This window comes from Heliconius melpomene, chromosome 4 (genome assembly GCF_056956725.1).
Source record: "Heliconius melpomene rosina isolate 202511_hmr_F chromosome 4, ASM5695672v1, whole genome shotgun sequence".
NCBI classification, from domain to species: domain Eukaryota; kingdom Metazoa; phylum Arthropoda; class Insecta; order Lepidoptera; family Nymphalidae; genus Heliconius; species Heliconius melpomene.
Window position 1 is genome coordinate 6573676 of NC_140392.1, and position 26170 is coordinate 6599845.

At 34.2% G+C, this 26170-nt stretch overlaps 1 protein-coding gene across 26 annotated transcripts in view; it reads left to right on the forward strand.

The window, feature by feature from the left end:
* The window catches only part of para (sodium voltage-gated channel paralytic), a 49417-nt gene continuing 23247 nt past the window's right edge, over positions 1–26170 (forward strand). For all 26 annotated transcript variants that reach the window (XM_085184914.1, XM_085184919.1, XM_085184913.1 and 23 more), the window contains exons 1-2: positions 1–139; positions 25170–25296. The gene's annotated coding sequence lies outside the window, so the exon portion shown is untranslated. The remainder of the gene's footprint in view (positions 140–25169; positions 25297–26170) is intronic.

Below are 26170 nucleotides of genomic sequence, written 5' to 3' on the forward strand. Positions count from 1 at the left end.
AGCGCGCCCGCGCGACTCGCAACCCGACAGGACGAGGTTTGGAGTGATAGACCCTAAGTGTGCTTCGTTTGGCTTTCCTCGCTTCTGGCTTTATCTGATACGGAGACGGAGCGGCCGACGACGGGCCAGCGCTGGGCCGGTAGGTGTCGCAGTGCGCGTCCTTTGTCCGTGAGGCAGGTGGTGGCGGCGGTGGTGGTGGTGGCGGTGGTGGCGTCGCGTGCTGAATAATTGACGCGGAGGCTGGCCGGTGGCCGCTATCGACCCCGCTCGCGTGACTCGCGCGTATTACCCGTGGCAAGGACGCCGCGCTGGCTGCGGCACCGCCGCGCGCCGCCACAGCCGCCACCGCCGTCGCCGCTGTCATCCTCCGCCTCGTTGTTAACACCTAAATATACTATGTATTATGTTCACTTCTGTTGACACACATGTTTCATTTTACAAATGTCATGATATAACATAAGAGTAGAGAGAAACATTAGACAAAGTAAGCAAATACACATTTATTAATCGTATTATAAAACGCAATATATCTTTTTTAAAATAATTACTAGTTAAAACAAACATTTTTGTGTTAATACAAAGCCAAGGTGACTTATTTTGTCTCGTTACGTAAAAGCTGAAGATATGAGAAGGAAAGTCTAGGGTTCATTACATAACTTCATTGAAGGAAAACTTTAATATACTACTATTCAATGAGATTTAGTGGAATAATTCTGAAAAATATACCTATATATACTTTTCGTAGCTCTCGTAGCAAACCGTAGCAAGTCAGCGTAGCAATCTGTAAGACTTGCGTTATTTCTATTTTTTTTAATATATTTTCAAGTAGTAAATGTGTTTTTAATTGATATTATGAATATCAAATTAATTATGATTTCGTTATGTGAGTATAATTAATATAAGTAGTATTTACTTTTATAAAGGTTTGTGCTATAAGCAAACAGGAATAAATTAAACTTATTAAAGTATTTCTAAAACACTCGTTCTTTAATAGATATTTACTTTTTTATCATTTTATCATTTTTATCGCATTAAAAATATTTATTATAGCTGATTGGCTAAGTCTTTTAGCTCGTAGCGTACAAAAAAATGCCTTTACAGGTATTATCAACGTGACAATTTATTTCAGCATTAACTTACTAAGCAACAAATGATTACCAAACTTATATGTATTTACAAATTCACTTACGAATTGTATACGTTTGCGATGTGTTGGAACTTTTTGTTTCATTCTGCATCCTACACACAGCAGAGCAGGCAGCAGGAACCTATTGCTAAGACACTCCGTTCCCTATTTTCCGCCGAATTCTGAAGGCAATGCGCGCTTTGCCTGGACACCAGAGCGAAGAAATTAAACTATTAAATATTTAAATACCCCGAGTGGGAATCGATCCCCCAATCGTTCCTGTTGCGTTTACAGTCACATGCTTGTGGCCCTGCGCCACTACTGACCTCTATTTACAAATTCACATTCGAAAAATATGAATTTCCAATATGTCGTTAATTTTTTGTTAAATATTTTTTCTTGAACTGTTGACTATTCAAATGTAGTTGCAAGTGTAATTTACATCTTTTATAGTCCTGCTAATATAAAAAACAGATACCATGCATTTACTAATATTTATTTCTGCTAAAAAGCGTATCAATAACTAATTAAAATTAAAAAATATATTTTTTTTACAAAATATTTAAATATTTAGCATAAACACGCACATATATTTATAGAAACATTAAATGTTATCTTAACAACAATATCAAAATATATAAAGTAAATAGACAAAATGCAGCGTTAAACACCGCCACTTAACGATGTCTTTCTGTTACATGTTGAATTAGTTATTTGAACTTGCAATTTTTAATTCTATTGGTCTGAAGCCTATACACTTCGATCGAAGAAGCTTTCAAGATTCAAACATCACAGAGCATTCGTGATATCTATCCCAAGGGATGGATCCCATTCTTTAATAAGTACTTTACTATTTAACGATTCATGTAACATTAACAATCCATAATGGTGTTTATATACTATATATTAGTATTTTTCAAATATATTTTTTCAGCTTCGTGCTTTATCCCACAAAGGAAGATAGACAGGGCGAAAAATTAGATGGTAGGCATAAAAATACTCGGTATTCTACTTTCCGCCCGCGTGTAAACTAAACGACGGAAACGGAGCTAAACGCCGCCATCATTACCAGGCGGGCAGGGCGGGGAATGGAACTAAGTTGATTTAATCTAATAAAAGCATTCTCCCGAATGAAAACAGAACCGAACTAAACAACAATTAAAAGAACACTAGCCAATTCGAGGAAAAATATGAAATACATGTACCTACATTAAACAATACATTAAAAAATATTAATTACTTGTTTCATTAAAAAAAAGATAAGATGATCTAAATATGACATTGTTTTTGCCCTTGAGAGTTAAGGTTTCTCGGCCTCCATTATATACTAAAGAAATTTAAAGTAGCTTCTCGCTTTAGTGCTTGAGGGTGAAATTGAAAGAGAAAGGAATCTAGTGAAACCGAGACTTTGATCGAGATAGCACATCACCTTCATCTTATGCTGACCTGGGTTGGCCCTTTTGATGGGCGTCAAGTGTGGCACCAGCCAGCTAGTTGAGTGGAGATAAAGGCCGAGATCGATATATGTAACTGCATGTTCCACCCAATATAGCGTGATATAGTTAGCTGTTGACATTTTTAGATGCATTAAGTTTAGCTTTGTAGTTTTAATGCTATATGGCTTATCTGATACTCGTCATGTATTTTTATCACGTACTATTCTTTAATTATACTTATTTTTTTATTGATTATTTATGGGAATAAATATTTTAAAGTAATACTTTAAATCAGCGCAAAAGACCGTGCAAAGTGGAGTAGGTTGAGTAGGAACCCTGGCAATAGCCGGGATTAATGCCAGGAAGAAGAAGACTTTAAATCAACACCTTATCTGTAACTTCTAAAATAGTTAACAGAATTTTTAAAATATTTATTTATTTTATTTATTTAATGTCTCATACATTGAATGTAGAGCAAAAGATACACAGATAGTGTAAAACAAGGAGTGATATAGGCAAAAATATTTATTTATAAGTATAACTTAATACTGCGTCTATCCTTGACTCGATTTCATTTATTTAATTGTTAATAATCCTTTTATATATCATGCGTGTTACCTTGGAAACTCACTTACCGATTTTTTATCAAGGCTTTTACAATCTTTTTAGCTTCGCGTAGTAGTAACCTAGTGTCAGATATCTTGTTCTTCATATTCTGTCCGAATTCAAGACATTGTATGGTAATTGACGGAATTCAACGCCGTACTCAATCTTATTTGAGCAAAGAAATGATTGATTATCTTGCTACCAACAGTCAAACGCTGTCCCAATGCTAGTGCGTTATCCCCAAAAAAAAAAATTACTTAGCAAATATACAAAAAAAAATTCTATTAAATATTTTTTTGAATATTTAAAAGACACATCATTCTACAAACAAATAATAAGCTAATTTATATAATTTACTACCAATTTAAATGTACGTCCAACGAATAGGTTTATTGAATGTGGCCGAATAAACTCAGCGTACTATATACAGTACAGTATTTGCAATTGAAATTAAAACATTAACCGCTCAGTACTACTTCAATATCTCGTTGTCGGTTCTTCATATATTTGTTACATACAAAAAGTCGTGACAGTTATGAGAAAAATATAAAAAAAAATCTGTGTCCTGTGTTTTTCATATTATATTGATTTAAAAAAATATCGGAAAAACCGACACCCTGTGGTGATTTTTCAAGTCCTAAGACTACAAATATTACTCTTTCTTCATTTTTTTTCCTGTAATGTAATCATGAGTAACCCTTCTGTGAATTACAGTTTAAGATTGAAACATACCTGCATCGGTTTTCAATAAAATGCCGTGTTTTTGCCAAACATTAAATTCAAAATATTTACTACACCCAACTTTAACCGACTGCTCTGTAAAAAAAATGTACTACACTGTTTTTGCAAGTAACTTTAAAAGTTGGCGCATTTAATCTGAATTCCGAAATGGTACGATACTTGCTGGATTACTTCTTTGTTGAAGAGAGAATTGACACAGATTTTTTTTTATATTTTTCTCATATCTGTCACGACTCGGTCTATCACCTATTTTCGTTTTATCGTTCACTCCTGGGACACCTGTATATAGGGTGTCATTCAATTTGAAATTTCGCCAAATGTGTGATAAGTGAAAACGTAACTTTCAATGCATACGATGTATCTACAAAAGTATATAAATGTATTTTCTATAAGATTCCTTTTAAATGAATTATGAAAAGTGGTTAAATTTTATACAATCTAGAATGCCCATACATGCAATTTCTTCTATTATTTTAATCTTTAGGCTGTTCCCGCATATAGCAGGGAAGGCAGAGGATATCCCAGGATCCCGCATATACTTACCGACTTCATTCACTCACTTGTTCTGAAATATTCCTTCCCAGGTATCGCATTTCGTACTTTCTTCATATGTTTCACATATCTAAATCTGTATTTGAATTACATAAGCGAGTTTAACTAGAATTCCCGGTAATATCTCTCGTAACTCTATGTTTTAATTAAGTTTTAATCTTAACACTTACGAACAATTAACTCGTCGTGTAGAAGGCTATTATTTGTGACAAGTAGCTACACTAAACATTTGCTTAAACTTTTCAGATGTAGAGTGTCTTAACACTTACATTCCTCTGTCTACCATGTGTGGTAACTGTAATTTATTTATTCATATAACAATGTTTATGTAAATATATAATAATACTTATTTTTTTATTGAAAATACTAAATAATTCGTTTATACTCACACCCCTGCATCCCTGCGCCACGAATGCCTGTAAAAAGCTGTACAGATTAAATGTCATTTAGGTACCAACACGATAGGTAACAATTTTCATGAAAATAATCTATTTGCAAATAAAAATTTCTTTTTCCATTTAAGTGTTCGATTTCAAAATACATTTCAAACGAAAGGTTGCAGAGGACGCTAGTAAAGGAAACCAATATAAGAGAGAGGTGACCCCAAGAGGGAATGTTGATTTGTATATACATATACAGGCTATATATAAATTATATTACATATATCAATAGAGGTATGGCTCTAAAAATGTTTCATTATATTAATTACGCATATAGCAGGGTAGCAAGAAGGAATATAGTGTTAAAACACTCCATAGTCTATTTTCTGCCCAATTTCCAAAATAATGCATGTTAATTAGCGGAAATTAGCACCGTGCTTTATCTTGTTACCAGAATGAGGATATGAAAATCTTAAATAATTAATATCTTCAAGTAGGAATCAAACTCAAAGCCACTCACTACGCTACGCAGCAACGCTACGCCGCGATGTCTTTGTTGTGCTGTTACTTTTATATGAAACTTGTAGGTGCTTGGAATTTAATTCGGGTGCAAAGTACTTAATATTTACTCCACAGAATGCTATAGCTTTAGGTTCGAAACCAATTGGTGGAATGCATAGTATCACGTTGATTTTATTTAGTTAATATAACCATATTTTTTATATCAAATTTTATTTCCCTTTGCGGAATTCACATAATAAGTACAATATAACTGCGGTCATAGTTGCTTCGGCTACTTAGAATATGTCATGTCTTTATACACAAATTTTAGTTATTTTCATTTAATTTTATTGATATTTATCGATAGAAATAACAAAAATTTTATTTAATCTCTTCTTTTCAATACTATGAAGTAAATAACCTTATATAGATGTTTCCAATGTCTCTTGAAATAAATAACACCGTTGGCTTCCGTCTACTCGTCTCGTACGTCTCTGGAAATATCTTATATGAGTAAAAAGATTAACATTACAAAAAAAAACAATACTAAGTACAAAACGTTAATTTTTTTTTAAATATAATTTCATGCTATTATAAAATATATAACAGCTATAATAATAAAATATAATATTGGCTGTCTTTGAGACAATATTTGAAGATTTTTTAGTTTTTCCTTGTATCCCGCATTTAGCAGGATAGCATTCCGTTATTTCTGTTGAGTGGCGGCACTCAAGGCCGAGCTTTGTGTTGTTACCAGAGCGACGACATATAATAATTCATTCTCCCGAGTTGTAATCGAATTCACAAGCGTCGAGTTTACAGCCAAATGCTGTGCCGCTAAGGCACGACGGCTTCTAAGGTGTATAATGAGGAAATATGGGTTAGGCTATTTCGACTTTCGGCAATAAATTTTTCAGCCATAAAGTTGAAGATAAAGAAGGCAAACAAACTGCTTTTTGATAAAAAGATGATAGATATACGATCTTAGTACGTAATAAGGTGTAAATGTAAATGTCAAATTGAACATCATCAGTACTTCATGTTCTTTTTTTAAGTTCACATTGTATTCCACACACAGCAGGGTATCTAGGGTTGAGGAGTGTCTCAACACATTATCCGCCAACGTATTGCGATTGAGTGACAGAACTCAACACCGCGCTTTGCCTCGTCGCCACAGCGAAAAAATGAAATAGATACGTATTGGATTGGATAGGAAATTAAATATTTCCTTGAGTGGGAATTGAACCCACAACCTGTCACGTTTACAGTCACAGTTTTTCACAGTCACACTCCTGCGCCACTACTAGCCTCAGTTTTCGTTTCAGAAAAGATTATTTAGATATTAACCGAGAGATTTAACCAATGTAGGAAGGTAGTAATAGGGATAAGCAATTACCTACTTAATTTAGCAACTTAATTTTCATTATCTTTTTACATCTTGGCTTACATATTTTTAAACGTAAAATATCTCGGTCGTATCGTAATTAAATTTTAAATTAATTTGAGTGAATGCACCTTATTGCAATTATTTTTAATTGCTATGTATTTTTTCTTATTTCTATTGTCTCTTTCGAATTGGAGAGTTAAGGGATCATTAAAAAGTTATTGTAATTATATTTCTAACCATTTTCATTTCTTCGCTGTCGTGTCGAGGCAAAGAGCGGCGTTGAGTTCCACCACTCATCTGGCGGAAAGTGGGGCACGGAGTGTCTGAACACTTGGTTCCCTGGATGAGATCAATGTCTTCATTGATCAGTCAAGTCATCTTGACTTGATTTGATTTTCTGGGTTAATTTTATGTTTCAAGTTTATGCAGCAACGTTCATTATTTTAAATCAGATTTTCAACATATTTTAAATCCTGTTGCGTGCACTACAAAACACGCTAGTATAACATTTAATTACATAATAATACTTTTTATCGTCCAGTGCTGAAAACGATTAAAATTTTCCGCAACAAAATCCACTTTATTTATCATATTATAAAATACGACAACACAATATAAATGTAAATAAGTGTGATTATAAACGCGACTGTTTGTGGGTTCGATCCCCGTTCGAGGATATTAAATTTATATTATTGTAATTCGCTCTGGTATTGAGGCCAAGCGCAGCGTTGGGTTCCGCCACTCCACACCAAATGCCTCCAGATTTCGACGGAAAGTGGGGAATGGAGTGACTTAACACTGAGTTCCTTCCCACCCTGCTGTGTGCGGGATACAGCGTGAAGATGATTTTTTAATATCGTAAGGTAAACTATATATACAAATTTTTATTTTGCTTATAGCGCAATAAATTCCATGGTCTAAATTGAAATAAAAGAAATTCGTAGAGTCATGGGTCACGCACGCCACTTTTTCTAGTAGTAGCTAGCAGTATACGTGAAAACACGACAGCTAATTCAAATTGTCACATACCGTCTCTGGAGACCAATCGTAGACTGACTGACTGACTGTAAGCGCGACTGATTGTGGGTTCGATTACTATTCGGGGAAATGAAATATTTAATGTTGTAATCTTTTCGCTCTGGTGTTATTGCTAAGCGTGGCGTTCAGCTCCGCCACTCCATACTCAGTATCTCCAGAATTTGGCGAAAAATTGGGTTCTCTTATAATTGAGATAAATGCGATCTCGTTTCACAGAGACTGTGAAAACAATGTGCAGGTTCAATTTGGTCGGGTAATACGCGTAGATGTACGCATAGTCCCGCAGTGGCGCCTGAAACTGGGAACCTTGAACCGCCCGCCCCCCACCCGCGACCTGCCCGCCCACCTCCGGCCTCGAAAAAGTCGCCTTCTGTTTTCTTTATCAGTCCCCCTACAACTAATTTCATGTTACTATTTTTTTTTCATATCTATTTAAATGAGTATTTGTAATAGAGGTTAAATAAATATGTTTTTTTATAGATTATATATTAATTTATTTGGAACATGTATTTTTTAATCTGTTATTATTTATAAAATATTTTTTAACAATTTATAATGTTTATTTTTTTTTCATATTTAAAACGAAATGGTATTTATTTATTCAGATTAAAGTGTTATTTTTTTTTATTAATATAAAATCACCTAAATATTCTCTAATAATATTTATAAAACGAAATAATAATTATTTAATATATAGAATGTAATGGAACTGCTGTAAAAGTTAACGATTTTGACATTTTCGTGACGGATCATGATTCAAGCGAGGCAATATTGATTTTTCCTTTCTACTAGATTTTAGTACGATTGGGTTAATGTCCATACAAATCTAGCTTTAAATATTTGTACCTTACAACCGATCTACAAAGCCCATCCCTATATCTTAATTAGAATTAAACACTTAGATATTATATTAGCTTAAGCTATAATATTATTCTTACTATTTATAAAGACCTAATTCCATCATATTTTAGTAAATTTATATTAGAAATACTAAATAATATTAATTAATATCTACAATTACTTATACCAAACAGACATTTATACTTTTCTAATGACACATAACATCAATAAAATAAATAGTCACTGGCCCTTGTATAGTAATTAAAAAAAAACCCACCCTGTACCTAGAACCCCCCAGTGTACCTAGAAAGGGGGGCGGTGGTCGGTGCGGCTGGCACGGTTCGCAACTAGGTCACCGATGTAGGCGAGTACACTTGCGGCCAGAGTGATTATCACCTTTGATTTTGCATTTATTTACACGAAGCTGTCTCGGGTTTTTATTCGTCCCTGATGATGCATTATGATGCAGCTTTTTTTAATGATAATATTTAAGTTCCGTTTGGTTTTGGTTTGTATCGATTTCATTATTCAATGTACAACTTGTAGATATTTTGAAAATTTTATTATATACTAGCGTAGTCGCTCCAGTTTTCGCCCGTTTGAATTACGAAGTTATTTATTTACTAATCTGGATTGCTTTCATTAAAAAGTTTACTAAAATACAATAAATAGAACTGCATTTAAATCGGTTAAGGCAAACGCAAAGAAAAAAATAATCCTTTTGGGTTCTATTGATCTCATTGAAAAATGCCCCCTTATTCATTTCTCATACATGTATCTTCCATGTGCAGACAGCGTTATAGTATTAGCATATTATGCTACATACAATTATATAAATAGCTAACATTACCACTAGCGGTTGCCTGTACCTTCGCCCACGTGGACGATTGGAAATAACTTAGAATTATCTATGAAAGTTAAAACATTTTAAGCGCGAGCGGTACAGGTAGTTTCAGGTCGACTACCTAACACAAAAATATTTTTTCAGCTCAAAATCCCTGAGATTAGAGCGTTCAACCAAACAAACTCTTCAGCTTTATAATACCAGTATAGATACAACAAGATGAAGAAAATTTTACATCTACTTGAACATCTTGAATTACCTTTAGGCACAACTAACTGACCTTACTATACAGGTCAACCATTATGACAAATTGTAAGTTGGCCAGCGTTGTCGTAACTTAAGTTGTTAAGAATTGGAAGTTTATTCGTCCACTTTATTTTATTATATTTTTTTATAATTTAAAGTTGAGACATTTTTTTTTAAATTTGCTATTTAATTCACCTGTTGCTATATGTATCGTATAAGTATTAAGTTTAATAAGTTTTTCCCTTTAACTCTATATTGAATAATTTATATTTTTAGGTATTAAAGCACAACAGCTGCAATGCAGTGTTCTATGTTGTCAAATGATATAGATGAAAGCGGAATCTTTGTTGACTGATTAAGGTCATCCTCGCTATGCATCTGTCACATCAAATGCAAAGTATTTTTTTTAGCTTCATGCTGTATCCCGCACATAGCAGGATAAGCAGAAGGAACCTGGGAACCTACTGTTAAAACGATCCGTTCACATTAAAACACTTCCGTTCCCCACTTTCAGCTTAATTCTGGATTTATAGTAATTTTAGTAATGTATATATTGATTTTTTCACGCAGCTTTGTCTATTCCATCTGATGAGCATAAATAGTCTTTATATAAACTTCTCTAAGAACAGAAATACAGTCTTTTTTTTTCAGTTTCACTCTGTATTCTGCATGTCACAGAGTAGGGCAGAGGGAGCTTACTCTACTGTTCTACTCTCCGCCGAATTCTGGAGGCATTGCGTATTTAGTCGCGGAATTTCGACATCAGAGCGAAAAAAAATTATTTTGTTTACTCGATTGGATTCCTCGACTCGATTAAATAATTTTTAAAGAACAAAAATTAAAATATTGTTATTCAATGTGAAAATCGATAATATAGTGAAATGATTATATTAAATGCTTTCATTACAGTGCGTGGGTGAAGTACCAACTGTCTATTCAAGAGATGTGCCAGTTAATAAAACAATTTAATTTAGTTCCGCTCGCGTTATTTCTAGACTGAACTTAACTAAATTGGATAAATTAATTATGTCACAAACCAAAATTAAATAAAGGCCAGTCGTGGCCCAGGGGTCCATTGTTACTGTAATAGTGATTGGTTGTAGGTTCGATTTCCATTCGAGGAAATTAATTATTTCATATTTTCATTTTCTTCGCTCTGGTGTCAAGGCAAAGCGCGTGTTGAGTGCCGCCTCCAGAATTTGACAGAAAATCGGGAAATGGAGTGTCTTAACACTAAGTTCCCTCTGCCTATCCTGCTGTGTGCGGAATACAACGTGACGCTAACAATAATTTAAAACAAAATTACTTATAGAGTATATTTTAAGTATCGAAATCGAAATGTCGTTAGAATGGTTGATATCTGATTTGACCTTTGTCCGAACGATGAAACGCCGAGAGGTGTTTTCTCACTTTCCATTCCGCTAAATATAAATCTAAATTCGAGTGACATCGAATAGGTTTAATTCTAATATATTATTAAAAGAAATTAATAATTCACAATATTTTTCCAATTCTGTTTTTCAATCTTTTGGGTAATAAAACTTAAAATTGTAGGACGCTGTGTAGCGTCACTAAAAATTAAGGCTAAATTTAATTTAGGTCACGTAGTTAGTAATATCTATAGCAATGATATCAGTTTTTATACGATAAAAAGATTTTTCCCTCTTTCCAACGGACATTGTCTGCATCCATAGAGACAAGGCCAGTAAATACGGCACGACATTGATCGAGCAAAATCAGCTTGTATTTTACAATAGCAACCGATGGACGTTTTTCAGTAAGTTTTATATACATTTTTAACATAAAAATATGGCGAGATTTTTAATTTGTATATTGTATGGTATATCCTTAATAGGATCTAGTATATAAGTATATGTCAGTTACTATATAAAAATATAATAAATAATTAAATTCAAAATATACAGTACATTAATGAATAAGTCCATAATTATTTATTACATGGTCTCTACTGTCTCTACCACAAATCAAAAGACGTTAATTTATCTATTACCAGGTGGTTTGTTCAATGTCACAATAAATTTAAAAAATTAAATTAAATTAAAAATAAAATTTAATTATTTTTTTTTTTAAATAAAATTCATTAACTATAATACAATTACAAATGCAGAGAAAGTTTTTAAATGCAATATCCAAAAAAATAGCAATTAGTGCTGTTTCTTATGAGTTCTCTTTTTGTCTAGAATTTAAAGTTCTCTCTTTTGGAATTACCGCATCACGCTACAACACTTTATAAAGCCTGAAAGCCTGGCTGGTGTACTATAGCCTGCAGCCTGTGACAGTCGCGCCTAGGCCGCCTAGGTGTCACAGAATATGGAACATGGGCGGTCGCGGCCATTGAAATACATCTCTTTCACGTACCCTTTGAAATACAACCTTTTCATTTATATAAGGAAAAACGTGGAAATAGTTTTCATGAAAATAATGCTAGATTAATATCGCTATAGTGTTTAAATGTAGATCTAGGTTCGTATAGTTTTACAGTAATGTTTTTCAAAACGTTAATGACTGTTATATAAAAACTCTTAGTCAGTTTTAATTATATTAATATTTTTCATATAAATGTAAAATGTTCAAAGTCACTCAACGAAATGGTGCTTTTGTTATGTTATGATATATAACTTTAATTTGACTGTTACCATGTTACTTTGCATAATGCATACGTTTTTCTGTTACAATTCCTAACGTCTGGTTTGTTTATTTTCCGCACAATTCTGGAGACATTGCGTGTTGAGTGATGGAACTCAACGCCGCGCTTTGCCGCGTTACCAGAGCGAGCGCATAAATGAAAATATTAAATATAAAAAAATATTCCAATGGGAACCTAGCCCACAACCTGTCGCGTTTACATTCGCACGCTTGTGCCCCTGGCTGATGGGGGCAGCTACGGCTGAATTGTAGTATAAATGACTTTGAAAACAAAAAAATATTCGTTCAAAACCTACGTAATTAATTTGCTTTACCTTTGCCGGACTTATTTTATTGGACTCTCAAATGTAAATAAACGATTCGAATTTCTCATTATCTGATATATCAATTACTAGTTATCCTTAAGAGTCTATAAATAGAAAACAATCTTTACTTAAGTTTATTCTGTCCTTTCTATATAAGCTTGTTCTTACAATAAAATGTCAGGTCGATGACACGAAAAATTTAATAATATCGACAATATTGACTCTAAATAAATCACTATCCACCCTCGAGTCCCTGTGGTAAATAAATGATATGACTAGCTGGAATTTCAAATAGTAACGGAAGGTTTCCATATTTGGAAACCATTTTGTAGTTTTTTCTGGATTCAGTTTTTCTTGATATAACAGCCTACCAAACATTTAGGAATATTAAATTCTTCAGCTGGCTTTCGAATTGGCTATTGTTGTTCTATTAGCTTTTAGCTTATTTCAGGCTATTCATATTGGGCTTAAATTTAGTTACTTTCCGCTTATTTCTTTCACTTTTCATATTATATAATTTTATAATAACATAGGATTTGAATTCATAATTGACTCTAGTATATAAAAGGTTTCTGTGTCAAATACCCACTTCTAACGCGACTTTTAACAAAGCTCAAATATTTTCAATCCTGTACACAATTTCCCAGACTGCGATCAATACTGAATGTATCGATTTATTTGTAGAGTTCCATTGTTCTCAGAATACATTACTTTTTCATTCATAATATGTAATTATATACCTACCTACTATATAAAATAAAGTAACATGTAATATAAACTTTTTTTAGCATTACGCTGTATCCCACACCAACTCGAGTAAGACCTTGCAATGCAGGGGGGGGGGGGGGAGGGCGTATATTATTATTAAACTCATTTTATATTAAGATAATTTAAAAAAAACCTTTCGTGAGGCCAGTCGCAAGGGTCCAAGAATTCCGTCAGACAACACACAATGCCTCCTCCTCTTCTTCTGCGGAAAGTCGGGAACGGAAGTGTCTCATTGGAAATGGAATATCTTAACATAAGTTCCCAGGTTCCCTTTGCTATGTACAGAATAAGTAAAACAATAGAAATACCTCATACAATACTACCGATTATTCAATACAAAAAACAATATAAGATTGTCATCGCAGCGAGTACTCGTATATAAATATGATATCCATTAATGCCACATTAAATTCCTCACGTATTATACACACTAACACTAGTGATAATGTCAGCAGCTATAGCTATAGCGTGGTTCTATTCATAGATGTTTCTAGATCGATACTATATACTAGAGACTAACCTCGACTGTACATATGCTAAACATAAATGTCTAACTTTTAGTAAGGGCGAGCGAAATGCCTTCACTGTTTAACTGTAAAACAGTATTTTAAAACATATTGGTTACTTAACACGCAGGCAGAAACGGCAGAAAGTGGGGAACGGAGTGTCTTAACACTAGGTTCCCTCTGTCTACCCTGATGTGTGCGGGATACAGCGTGAAGCTGATTTGATTTCTTAAAACATATTAGTTGTGATATTCATATTTATTTGGGGCCAGTCATGGCGCAGGGGCCCAAGCGTGTGACTATAAACACGACAGGTTGTAGGTTGTATTTCTACTCAAGAAAATGATATATTTAATATTTGCATTTCCCCGCTCTGGCGTCGAGGTAAAGCGCGGTGTTGAGTTCCGCCACTCAACACGCAATGACTCCAGAAATCGGTTTAAAGTGGGGAGCGGAGTTTCTTAAGCGGAGTGGTTAAGTATTCAGCTTAACCTGCTCCATGGGGGACACAGTGTGAAGCAGAAAAAAATAAAATGTCATTAACAAAAAAAAAGAACCATTGCACAAATCTCTTAAGTATCTGTGGCACAACTTTAAAAAAACCATATTAAAAAATATATTTCCCTACAAAAGGGCACGCGGCTGAAAGGCGTGCCTCCATTCGGAGGAGGTCGGTCCCTCGGCGCGCAAATTTAAAGAGTCAGGTAAATAGAAAGTTGAACGACCTCTCCCGTATGTCACGGTGTTTGCGGGAAGCCATAACTGAGTAATGAACACCGTCACCTATGTAGGTGTATGGCATGTGCCACATACGCTCATATCGCATTCACTTATTTAACAATTTTTTGTTGGGTTGTTTAGATCGCTGCACGGTATGTTATTTGTGTTTTTATCGATAGCTATGTATACTAGTGGCCCACTCGAGGCTTCGCCCGCATAATACTATCTATAATTCCTTCATTATGCTGCATTTGCCATTTGATACATTCAATCATGAACAATTTGTTTTTCTTAATTCTGAAAGCGTAAGCACTACGTCTTTTGGTTGAGTAGATGTCATCGGCGGAGCATCGGGCTCCCTGCACGAGTCGAATCTAGGCTTGCGGCCGTAAACAGAGCAAAGAAAGTAAATCCGACCAGTTCCACAGCGTTTAAACAAACAAACTCTTACGCTTTATTATATTAGTATAGATTTACATTATTGTTCAGTATATTTCCAACAATTAAAATGTCGTTAGTGTTATGTTAAAAAGTATGGAATATTATGAAAAGGTTATGTTTTTTTAATTATAAAAATAGAAGCCATTATTCGATTCGGTTAATACTCGATTAAAACTCTGAGAAAAGTGTATATTTTAAAATGTTTACTTCTTTTTAGTTTTCTATCAAACAAGACGTGATGTTTCGTAAATGAGCTGGAATTGAAGGATAGTGTGTTTTAACACTAGGATCTCTCTGCTTGCCCCGTAGTAAATATTATGACGAAATACAAATATTCAAACATTAACTTCTACGAAATTTCTTGTACGATAATAATATGTAAAAAATAAATTAGCTTCAAGCTGTATCGCGCACACGGCAGGGTAGGCAGAGGGAACGTACACCCCGTTTCTCATAATATGGAAGTATTTTAAGTAATATCAAGTACTTAAGTACTGCAAGCTTACAATTATATGCAAATGGATGGGTATTATTTATGTATTTTAAACGTTCTCCTGTTTCATGCTTAGTAATTCTTTTAGTATATGAAAATAGTGCTCAGTTAAAAAAGCACTGGCTGGCACTAGCGCTGTAATAACGAAAGTAAGTTTCCTGTCCGCTATATCGAGCGTAAAGTGAACCCGCAAATCGAGGGGTCATACATCAGGTTATCTGCCGCTGACCGGGTCGGGGGTCGGGGCTCGGGGGTCGAGGATCGATCGACTCCATGGTATACCTTCAACCGCTACAGCGGTAAACGCCAAAACATTTGTACGTAGCCGGGCCGTATGTGAAACACGAATAAAGGAACCATTGCATTTATTAGTACTTATATTAACCCATTATTAACCTTATGTTCAATAATGTCATAATTCAGCTATGCTATTGAAAAATGTTTCAAGAGGTTTCCAATATGTATAAAAAAATATGTGGGTTCTGTCCTCAGTTTTAGTTCTATGTCAATCGCGTTAGAAATTATAAAAGCTTTTTAATTTCCGTTGCCATTGATGAAGCTATCGTTCGCAACGGTGCGTTGTTTATTTGATATATTTCATCCATTATACGTAGGGTATGATGCAATTAAATATACCTTTTTTTTTAGCTTTACCCTCCATCCACTTAGGACACTCCGCTGCCCAATTTCCGCCGAATTTTAAAATCATTGCGTGTTGGGTGGCGGAACTTAACGCCGCGTTTTGCTTCAACACCAAAGCGGGGAAATGAAGATATTAAATATTCCATTTCCTCGAGTGGGATCATACACACAAGCTGTCGCATTTACAGTCACACGCTTGTGCCTCTGCGCCACGATAGCCATTCTAACTTCTTCTTCTTCTTCCTCCTGGCATTAATCCCGGCTATTGCCAGGGTCTGCCTTCCTACTCAATCTACTCCACTTTGCACTTTTGCGTCCTCGGTGGTTAGACCATTGGTTCTCATGTCCTGCATCACGACATCCAACCAGCGCTTCCTCTGGCGTCCGACAGGTCTCATTCCAGGAACCATTCTAACTCTTTATGTTAATAAAATAAAGAACATTAATTATCTGTAAGACAGGTCGAAGTTGAAGTATCAACAACAAAATGGAAAAGCTTTATACAATTACCAGCAAACTTGACCAATTACTAAATAGGCTAATTCTACTGACGGCATACCTTAGTTTTGCGCAATATTGAAACACTCGGATCATAAACGGCTCTCTACCATTAGAAATCCCTAAGCTCGGGCTACGCCTGTATAGAAATAACTAAATCTTATAGGACAAATTTACATTTATATTGAATCGAGGATAACCAATTTCTAGAAATTATAATGCAGCATAATAGTAAGTTTTGCTCATATTTATTTTCTTTTATTATTGATTATTTTTATTATTTAAATGCTGTTATAATAAAACTATTTTTTTTAGATAACGACATCGTAACGGTAACGTGACTTATAAAACTTGGCAAATTTAAATTTGCGGACGTATGCGTACTCGTATGTATAAAATGCGCAACAAATATAAAGTTGTAATGATATTTTTATATTTATTGAAATTTCCTTTACGTGTAGGGTATAATATCACCAATAATAGTTAAAATGTAAAAGCTTGCATTCACAGCTCGCTGACATAACATTTCCAAACATTTTAATCTTTCAAATGTTTGTTTAACTGTGATTTTTTTATTAAAATATCTCTCATTGTTGCAGTTGGCGCCGAATTAAAGTTTTTGCTTTTCACTGAAAGCCCGAGCGGCCGTGCTCAAGTGCGCAAAACATGCTCTTGTTAACCGACTTTAATCTGCACTCTTGCTAGTTTTAATTATCTGTTTCCATTGCCACTATTTTAAAAATTTGGATATTTTCACGTTTCAGTAAAGTATTGTTATTAAAATCAGGCTTTGACCATGAAATTGAAAGCCTAAAGAAAAATATAGCTAATTGCTGAATAATATAGATCCTATATGATAGAAATATCAATATTGATAATATTTCTTCCCCAAAAAACATTATTTTCATTTGTACAGAAGTTCCAAAATAAAATTATAAAAATAATTTAAAGCATAAACAGTTTGTTTGCTAGCAATCTATTATTCACTTTGATATTATTAATGTATTTACTTAGCTGTACAAGTAAAATAATAAAATGTTTTGTATTTTTAGATAACGTAAACGTAAATATATAGCGTCGTTAAATATCGTTGTGGCCGTCGTGGCACGGCGGCACAAGGGTGTGGGTGTAACGTGAAGTTTGTGGGTTCGATCCCCATTCGAGGAAATGAAATATTTATTTACGATTATATTTCCATTTTTTCGCTCTGGTATCTGAGTTCTGCCACTCAACACGCAATACCCCCAGAATCGGCAGAAAGTGGGGAACGGAGTGTGTTAACACTAGGTTCTCTCTGCCTACCCTGCTGAGTACGGGATACAGCGTGAAGCTTATTTTTATTTTTATTTGTTAAGTATCGTATATTTAGAATTTTAGACATAGTTTTCGTAACATCGACGTGTTGATATTTAGCTCCAGCTAATATTTGAACAAATATAAATAATAGAAATGGTTCCTAAATATATGGATAAATGTTTCAGTCGAAAGCTAATTCTATTTCAAATACTGACGAAATCTAACAACTTATTCTAATTTTTCATTTGGTGGCCAATATTCTTGTATTTCATTAAGGGAAGTTGAAGTTATACTTTGAATTGTTATAAATACGAATTGTTTTGTTAATTGCTCTAAAATATCCACAACGATAATAATAAAAGTAAGCTATAATGTAGGCAGAGAAATCTAGTGTTAAGACACTCTGTTCCCTATTTCCCGCTGAATTCTAGAGGCATTGCGTGTTGAGTGGTGGAATTCAACGCCCCGCTTTTACCCCTTACACCAGAGCGAAGAAATGAAAATATTAGGTAGATATTTCGTTTCCTCGAGTAGGAATTGAACTCACAACCTCTCACGTTTACAGTACACACTACAGTCGTTTTTATTAACGTTCTTTGTTTTGCTAGGGTGTCAACTAGCTAACGTCTAAAAGTCGATCAACAATATAATTTACTTTACGAGAACTTTTAAAAATATACTTCTTTTACTGTACATATACATATGTCACGGTCCTAGCATATCTGTATCGCGCAATTTAGTATGTCAGAGTTCATCGTTGGCTGATGTAAAAAGTCATTACGTTCCGAGGCCGTCGTGATGCAGGGGCACAAAGGCGAGGCTGTAACGCGACAGTTGCAGGTTCGATCCCCTTTTGAGTTAAGGAAATATTTATCCAAATTTATATTTTCATTTCTTTGCTCTGGTATCGAGGCAAAGCGTGCGAGTTCTACCACTCAACACGCAATGTCTCCAGTATTCGGCGGAAATTGGAGAAAGAAGTGTCTTAACACTAAGTTCCCTCTGCTTATCCTGCTGCGTGCGGGATACAGCGTGAAGCTGATTTGATTTTATTGTGTTAGACTCTGCTTTACGCTACTTTATTCTCTTATAGTCTTATTTTCTATTCTCTATTCTCTTATAGCCTTTAGTAGCTAACAAATATATTTAACCGTAACCTACTTTTACCTACACCGCAGTATATAAAGTTAACCTCAAACATCGTGGTATTAAAATAATTAGAAATATTTTTGTTGAAGTATGCTAACGTGGTTCTTGTAATTATGGCATGCACTGAGGTCGTTCAGAAATCAATAATAATTAAGACCTTGTAAATCCTGCCTGTATAAGTTCCTTATTTCATATATTTCACTTGCAATGGTAATAAAAACACTATTATTTGTTCAGTTTCACGCTGTATTATGGGAGTTGCAAGGCAAAGGGAGATTAGTGATAAGACACTCCATTCCACTCACACGGGATCACGAGAATTGAACCTGTCGTGTTTACAGTCACACATTTGTGTCACTGTGTCACCATTAAATAAAAAACTGTATATAATAATCAAATATATATTTATTTTAATATTATTTTTAGTCGTTTTATACGATAACAATAGTTTTGTTATTATTTCACAAAATAAAACAAACTTCGAAACTGAATTATATAATAATTCAGTTCCTTTTCTTACGGCCTGGCCTATTCGCGGAAAATAATATACAAACATCGTTGATGCACTTCGAGGCGCATTGTTTTACTTAGAATGCACATAAAAGACAACGTAGCTTGTTAAATATTATAATGAATACAGAATTTAGTTAGAATTTTTCTTATAATTTAATATATTCGTATTTATATTCTATTTAAAGTACATGACATTTATGCATCCAACGAAGCATAAAATTACATTTATACTGTTCAAACTTCCATTTCAATGATAATCCACCTTGGTATAAGATATTTTCTTTTCAGCATCACAATGGCCTTCGCATGTAGTAAGATTGGCAGAGAGAGCCGAGTGTTAAGATACCCCAATCCTCACTTTACCCAGAATTCTGGCGGTATTGTGTTGAGTGACGGAACCAACGCAACGCCGCGTTTTGCCACGACACCAGAGCGAAGAAATGAAACTATAAAATTTTTCATTTTCTCGAGCGAATTGAACCTGCAACCTTTCGCGTTTACAGAAACACGACTGTTTAAGATGTAATAAACGATAATTCAGTACCTCGTGTTCCTCGTCGTATTTCCAACAAATTGCATTGTATGCAGTGTAACTCAGCCGTTTAATCTCTATTACGCGGGTGAGCCATTCTGTGGGCTTTGAAGTAATACTTAGATCCTCTTACTTCTTGACACCGCTTCTAAATCAGATTATATGGAAAAGTGCAGTAAGCTGCCATATATTCATAACTAGCCACCGAATTGCGGCTTCGCCCGCTTGAACTGCAATTTTTTTTTTAATTTGCCTACTAAACTATATAATTTTCATATTCTAATAACGCTATCAATTAAAAGCGTCTACAAAAAACATCTACATATTAAAAACTAAATTTTCTGATAATTAAATAATATAAAACAATAATATATTCGTATCACTTTTTCATTTATGAACCTATTAAAATAAAATTAAAATTAAATGTTAAGGGATGTTTGTGAAATTATGCGTGAAAACTGCATTTAAAGCGTTCAAGCCATTTTTGAGATTAACGTGAACAAAAGGACAAACAAAACCGACAAAAATAATAAAAAATATGGTTTTGTCATGGGTTCTGTTACATTGCCAAATGTACCGAAAAAAAGTTTTTTCTCAGATATCTTCCTTTTCAACTTTACAGACACCGTTACCACCAGTTACCACTTTACTATAAGATATAGATATAGATAACCTGCCTAAGAAAAGAATAGATATAATCGGCTTGGTGGCTGACAACCCGCTACTTCATAAATCTATGTATAATCGGCTTGGTAGCTGAGTGAAGTCAATTTGAAATATTTATTTTCCTAAATAAATACAAGGGTGAAGATACATACGGGTGTAGCATTTGCCTTATTAGCTTATCCTGGCTTTTACTTTGGTGTTATTCACCAACTTTTTATTTGTATTTAAATACAAAATCTTTAATTAGTAATTTTTAGAAGTGATATACATATTATATCTGCATTTATATCTGGATTGGGAAATTAGTTCGAGACTAAACGTGCCGTGGCGTGCGACTGTAATGGTGACAGGTTCGATTACCACTCGAGGAACGAAATATTTCATATTTCCATTTTCTTCGCTGTGGTCAAGAGGCAAAGCGCGGCGTAGAGTTCCGCTGAACACGTGTGACCAGAGTTCGGACGGAGAGACGACGACGCGTCTTAACACTGGGTTCTCAGGTTTCCTCTGGTGGCCCTGCCATGTGCGGGATAAAGCATAACGCTAAAAAATCTATATATGGTACTAAACTGAAAATAGTAATAAAATAACAAAATTATTGTTTAATGACTATATTATTTGTATTTATGTTAGCATGTAAATAACTACATGGTAAGACCGTTGTGGCGCAGAGTGACGTTTGCCTGTTGATCGCGATTGCTGTAAGTTCGATCCCCATTCGGGGGAATGAACTGTTTCAGCTTTACCAGGGCGGGATCTCTGGTTAACAGAGCTACATCTTGATCATAGAAAGAAAGCGTCTCTCGGTCTGCCTCACTATGTGCGTGATATCTTAATGTAGAAAAAGGAAATGTGGTGTACACGAAAATAAATTTATATTTTTTTATTCGATGGATAGAGAAAACTTTTAGTATAGTATAGAGTATAGAACTAAAACAGGAATCATAAAAAACCCTTTTATAGTAAAAACCATAATCATAAAAAATATCTAGTATTTTTGGAATACTAGGACAGTAAACTGTAGAATAAACTTATGAGTTATTCTGTCTCGACGTTCGACGCCGACCTGTCTGGAAGAACTTGGCTTCTATATCTATTTTGGCAATCTTACATACTCTTTCCTTTGGATACTTAAAATGAGGTTATTAGCTATGATAAATATATCAAGTAGATATATTACATCCATAAATAAACGAACCTATATAATATTTTATAATAATATTTTCTATAAATTTAACAGCGATCCTGGAAACGAAAGTAAAATATTAATGAAACTCAAATAATCAATTAAAATGTTATCAAAAATAGACTGATTCCATACAGCAATAGATGTATGAAAGAAGGATTATTTTAAAAACGTTACATAAACACGTCTGTGAGGAGTACGCAGGCGCAGTGAGGGCCAGCGACTGCGGGAACTCCGGCTGCGACGGCCGCACTCACTTCGTTCCTCCCACTCTATACCATTATACGAGTAGATATAGTTTACATTGCTAGTCTTATTATCTTGTGAGTTAAGTGAAATGTGGTCTTGAAGCTTGTGTTATAAGCAAATACTGAAATAGATTGTGATAATGTTTTCAGTTAAGTTAATTGACTTAAATCTAGAAGTGATTTCTAGATTAGATAAAGAAAATGGAAAATATTGACGAATGGTATGTACTATTAGATATTTATTATATCTGAGTAAGAGTAGAAATATACTATAATTTAATACAGACAAGTTTTTTTAGTTTTAACTGTTATTGGTTGAAAAATCTACATTTTTAGCTTCTCTCCTTAACCCTCTAAGGATAGGCAGAGAGAACCTAATGTCAAGACACTCGTTTCTGCGTTGTTTGCCTGAATTTGAAACATTGTGTGTTATATGTCAGCAGCGCAGCGCTGCCCTTTGTTTTGCCAGAGCAATGCGGGAATGAAAATAATTTATTCCTCGATTAGGAACCCACCCCCACAGTATTTATATTATGACATATATACCATCAAATATATCCTGGGACAGCGCAGCGCCTTAAAATCACACGATGGCTTCTCTGACGATAGTGTAGTTAGTGTATCTGTTATTTAAAGAATAACTAAAATACTTATGCTTATTTATTATTTTATTAAAATAATATAGGTATGTATTCTGTTGAGGAAAATTCAAACCTATAAGTGCTGAATCGTCTGTCAGACACCACGCCACTGCGCTATGCCGACTATTTAAAATATGACAATGAAAATTGTCGCCATATATAGCGCATATTCCTTTTGTATATAAAATTTCAACAGGTCAAACAATTATCATGAAAATTTATTAGGATAGCACTTGACCGTGTTTCCGAGCCTCGAAACTCAGTTTATTCGAATTCTAAATAATTAAAGCCAACAATGAAGTTTTCAAGTTAATATTTCGCGTGAGTTCATTTGAATTATTATTTTTTACCCTGTAGCAAAGTAGGCAGAGGGAACCTTGTGTTAAGGTACTCCGTTATCTATTTTCCGTCGAATTCTAGGTTTTGCGTGTTTAGTGACGGAACACAACGCCGCGCTCTGCCTCGATACTAGAGCGACAAAATGCAAAATGTTAAATATTTAATTGTTAAAAATTAAATATTCTTCTAATATCATTCAATGGTAATAATTTTACTTAAATAAAAAAAATGTCACAGTGACGTATCATAAATATAAAAATATAATAATATTTTTGCAATTTTCTTAGTGTAAGCGTTAAGTAGGGCTTTTAGCTTGCCGTGACCTAGTTTCCCATTACTACGTGATATATGTCGTAGTAAGCACGCTCGTGAGCGTTCTTTAATTTTTAATAAACACTAACTGTTTCTCTTTTTCACGACACAATGTTTAATATCACTATTTTTTATACTGAATACTTGAACTTTTCGACAAATAACGTTGAGTGCTTAAGCTCTCCGCCAAAATATAATAAAAGGAGCTCCTTTGCAGGCAAGCTTTCTATACATAGTATACGTACGTAGAGAAGTTCAATTCAATTGTTATATAGGTGATGCAATAATAGATCTTTCATATTCTCTGCGAGGGAGGAAAATACCAGACTCGTCGCCGCCAACAGCGCTCCTGTATAAGAGATAAATGAACGTACACTTAGCTCTAGGAACGCCCTATTAAAGTTGTATTGAATTTTTGTTCATTTATTGCCTTATATTTTGTATCTCCAAAGAAATACCGTCGCTTTTTATACTGCTAATGTTTTCTTTGTTAATTTATTGATAAGATTAATATTATAAAATGTTATAGGAGATTATTCAATGAGAGGCGGATTAAATAATATTATTTACAGGCAAAAAGCAACATTTAGAGATACAAAGTAAAAAAGAAAAATAACATGATACTGTTAATAAACGTTAAATAAAGGATGTTGCCAATTTTCCCGCGTTAATATTCCTAATTTCTGCCGTTACAGGGCAAATTGTCATAATGTGAAACGAAGCTTCATTATTACATCCTGTTTACATGCACTTTATAATGATTTGACAGACTATACTTAAAATCTTGTTGTTTTTGTCTGTCTGTGACGTCGCAGGTGACTCGTTGGAAAAAAAAAGCAATTTTTACAAGACAGAGAAAGTCGTTCCTATTATTGTTAATTTTATTCGTATTATGTTGCGGAACTAAACGCTGCTCATTTATAAATGGTAGGATAGGTAGGTAGAAGTCACAGTCATTGTGTCATCTCCGGTTGGAATGAAATTATATTTAATTTTTTAAGCGTTACATTTTCTGCCAGATAAAAGCAATAAAACTGCGGACTACGAAATTTGGGGTAGAAATAGTTTGAAATGACCACTTCTGTTGACTCAGATGTGATGTTTCAGTTTGTCTTGAGTGAAAGTGAAAGCCGGTGTCGATTTCGGTTTCGACTGAAAACCTTTCTGCAGGACACTATGAAACAGTAAATAATTATCTTTAAGAAATTGGAACCCGCGTCTTTTGGAAACTGGTCAAGACTACATGGAACGGTTTCCAAGAGGCACGGGTTCAACTCCGCTATAAATTATCAACATGTACAATAAGCGATTTTCAATGACAATATCAAAACTTATAATATCAACTTCCACAAAAGCCTACGTTTATTTTTTAAGCGCACGTTAATTACGAGTTTGAAGCGAAAATTTCAAAGTTAACGAAAAATTTTATATCGTTAAACTTTATTAATCGAATTATAATTTAAGTATTGCCATACTTGAAGCAGCTTAGCATTTAAAATGTATTTTTTTCCTCATATGTGTCACAGGATGACGTTTTTAATCTGTTCCAGGCGTAGTTGGAGTGGTGAGGCAGATGTTGCGCGCGCGCCGGTACAGTAGAGAGGAGTGCGCGCGGCCTGCACGCGCCGCGGCCACCACCCGGCGCGCCCTCTAGATACTATATTGTATTATTATACGGTACGATTTATATTTATCCATACCTATATTATAAATTCGAAAGTAACTCTGTCTGTCTGTCTGTCTGTCTTTTACGCAATCAGGGCCAAACCGCTAATTTAATTGTGATAAAATACTCATATAGAGATACTTGAGGGGCTCGGGATGAACATAGGATACTTTTTTTTCCTCATATTTGTAATATTTTCGATGTATACCAATATATTAAAATACTTATTAATTTGACATGCAATTTATTCCGCCATGTTAATAACAACCGTCGTTGCTAAGCAACGATTTGCAAAGTTTGTTGTTAGAAAACGTCACCCAAAATGAGCTTGCTTAACGCATCTCTCTATTGAAAACTGAAAATAATTTCATAAATATATTTAATAAATATTCGTATAGTTCAAGCGGGCGTAGTCGCGTTCGGGTCCACTAGTTATTTTTATATATTTAACTTTGTTTTTTTTAATTCGGCGGAGAGTGGGGGTGGCGAGTGAGTGGTAGTTAACACTAGGTTCCCTCTGTCTACTCTGCTATATGCAGTATATAGCTTGAAGCTGGATTTTTCTGTATTTTATTTACTTTTACTGTTGCGAATAATATAACGTTTCATAATTAACGTATAATAATATTGAGGTATTGCTTAGTTCTAAAATATCTGCTCCTATTAGGAGACTCCTAAATAAACTTAAATATATTAGTAATATGCATGTGTGACAAATGTATTTACTTCTTAATATTGTTGATAATACTTAATATATACTTATATATATTTTACACCTATCTTATTAAATTTATTTTTAGAGTGAACATTTCTATAACATATTAAATAGGAAATAGGAAATAGACTTCATAGAGAAGAAGCATACAGATGCATATTTAAAAAAAA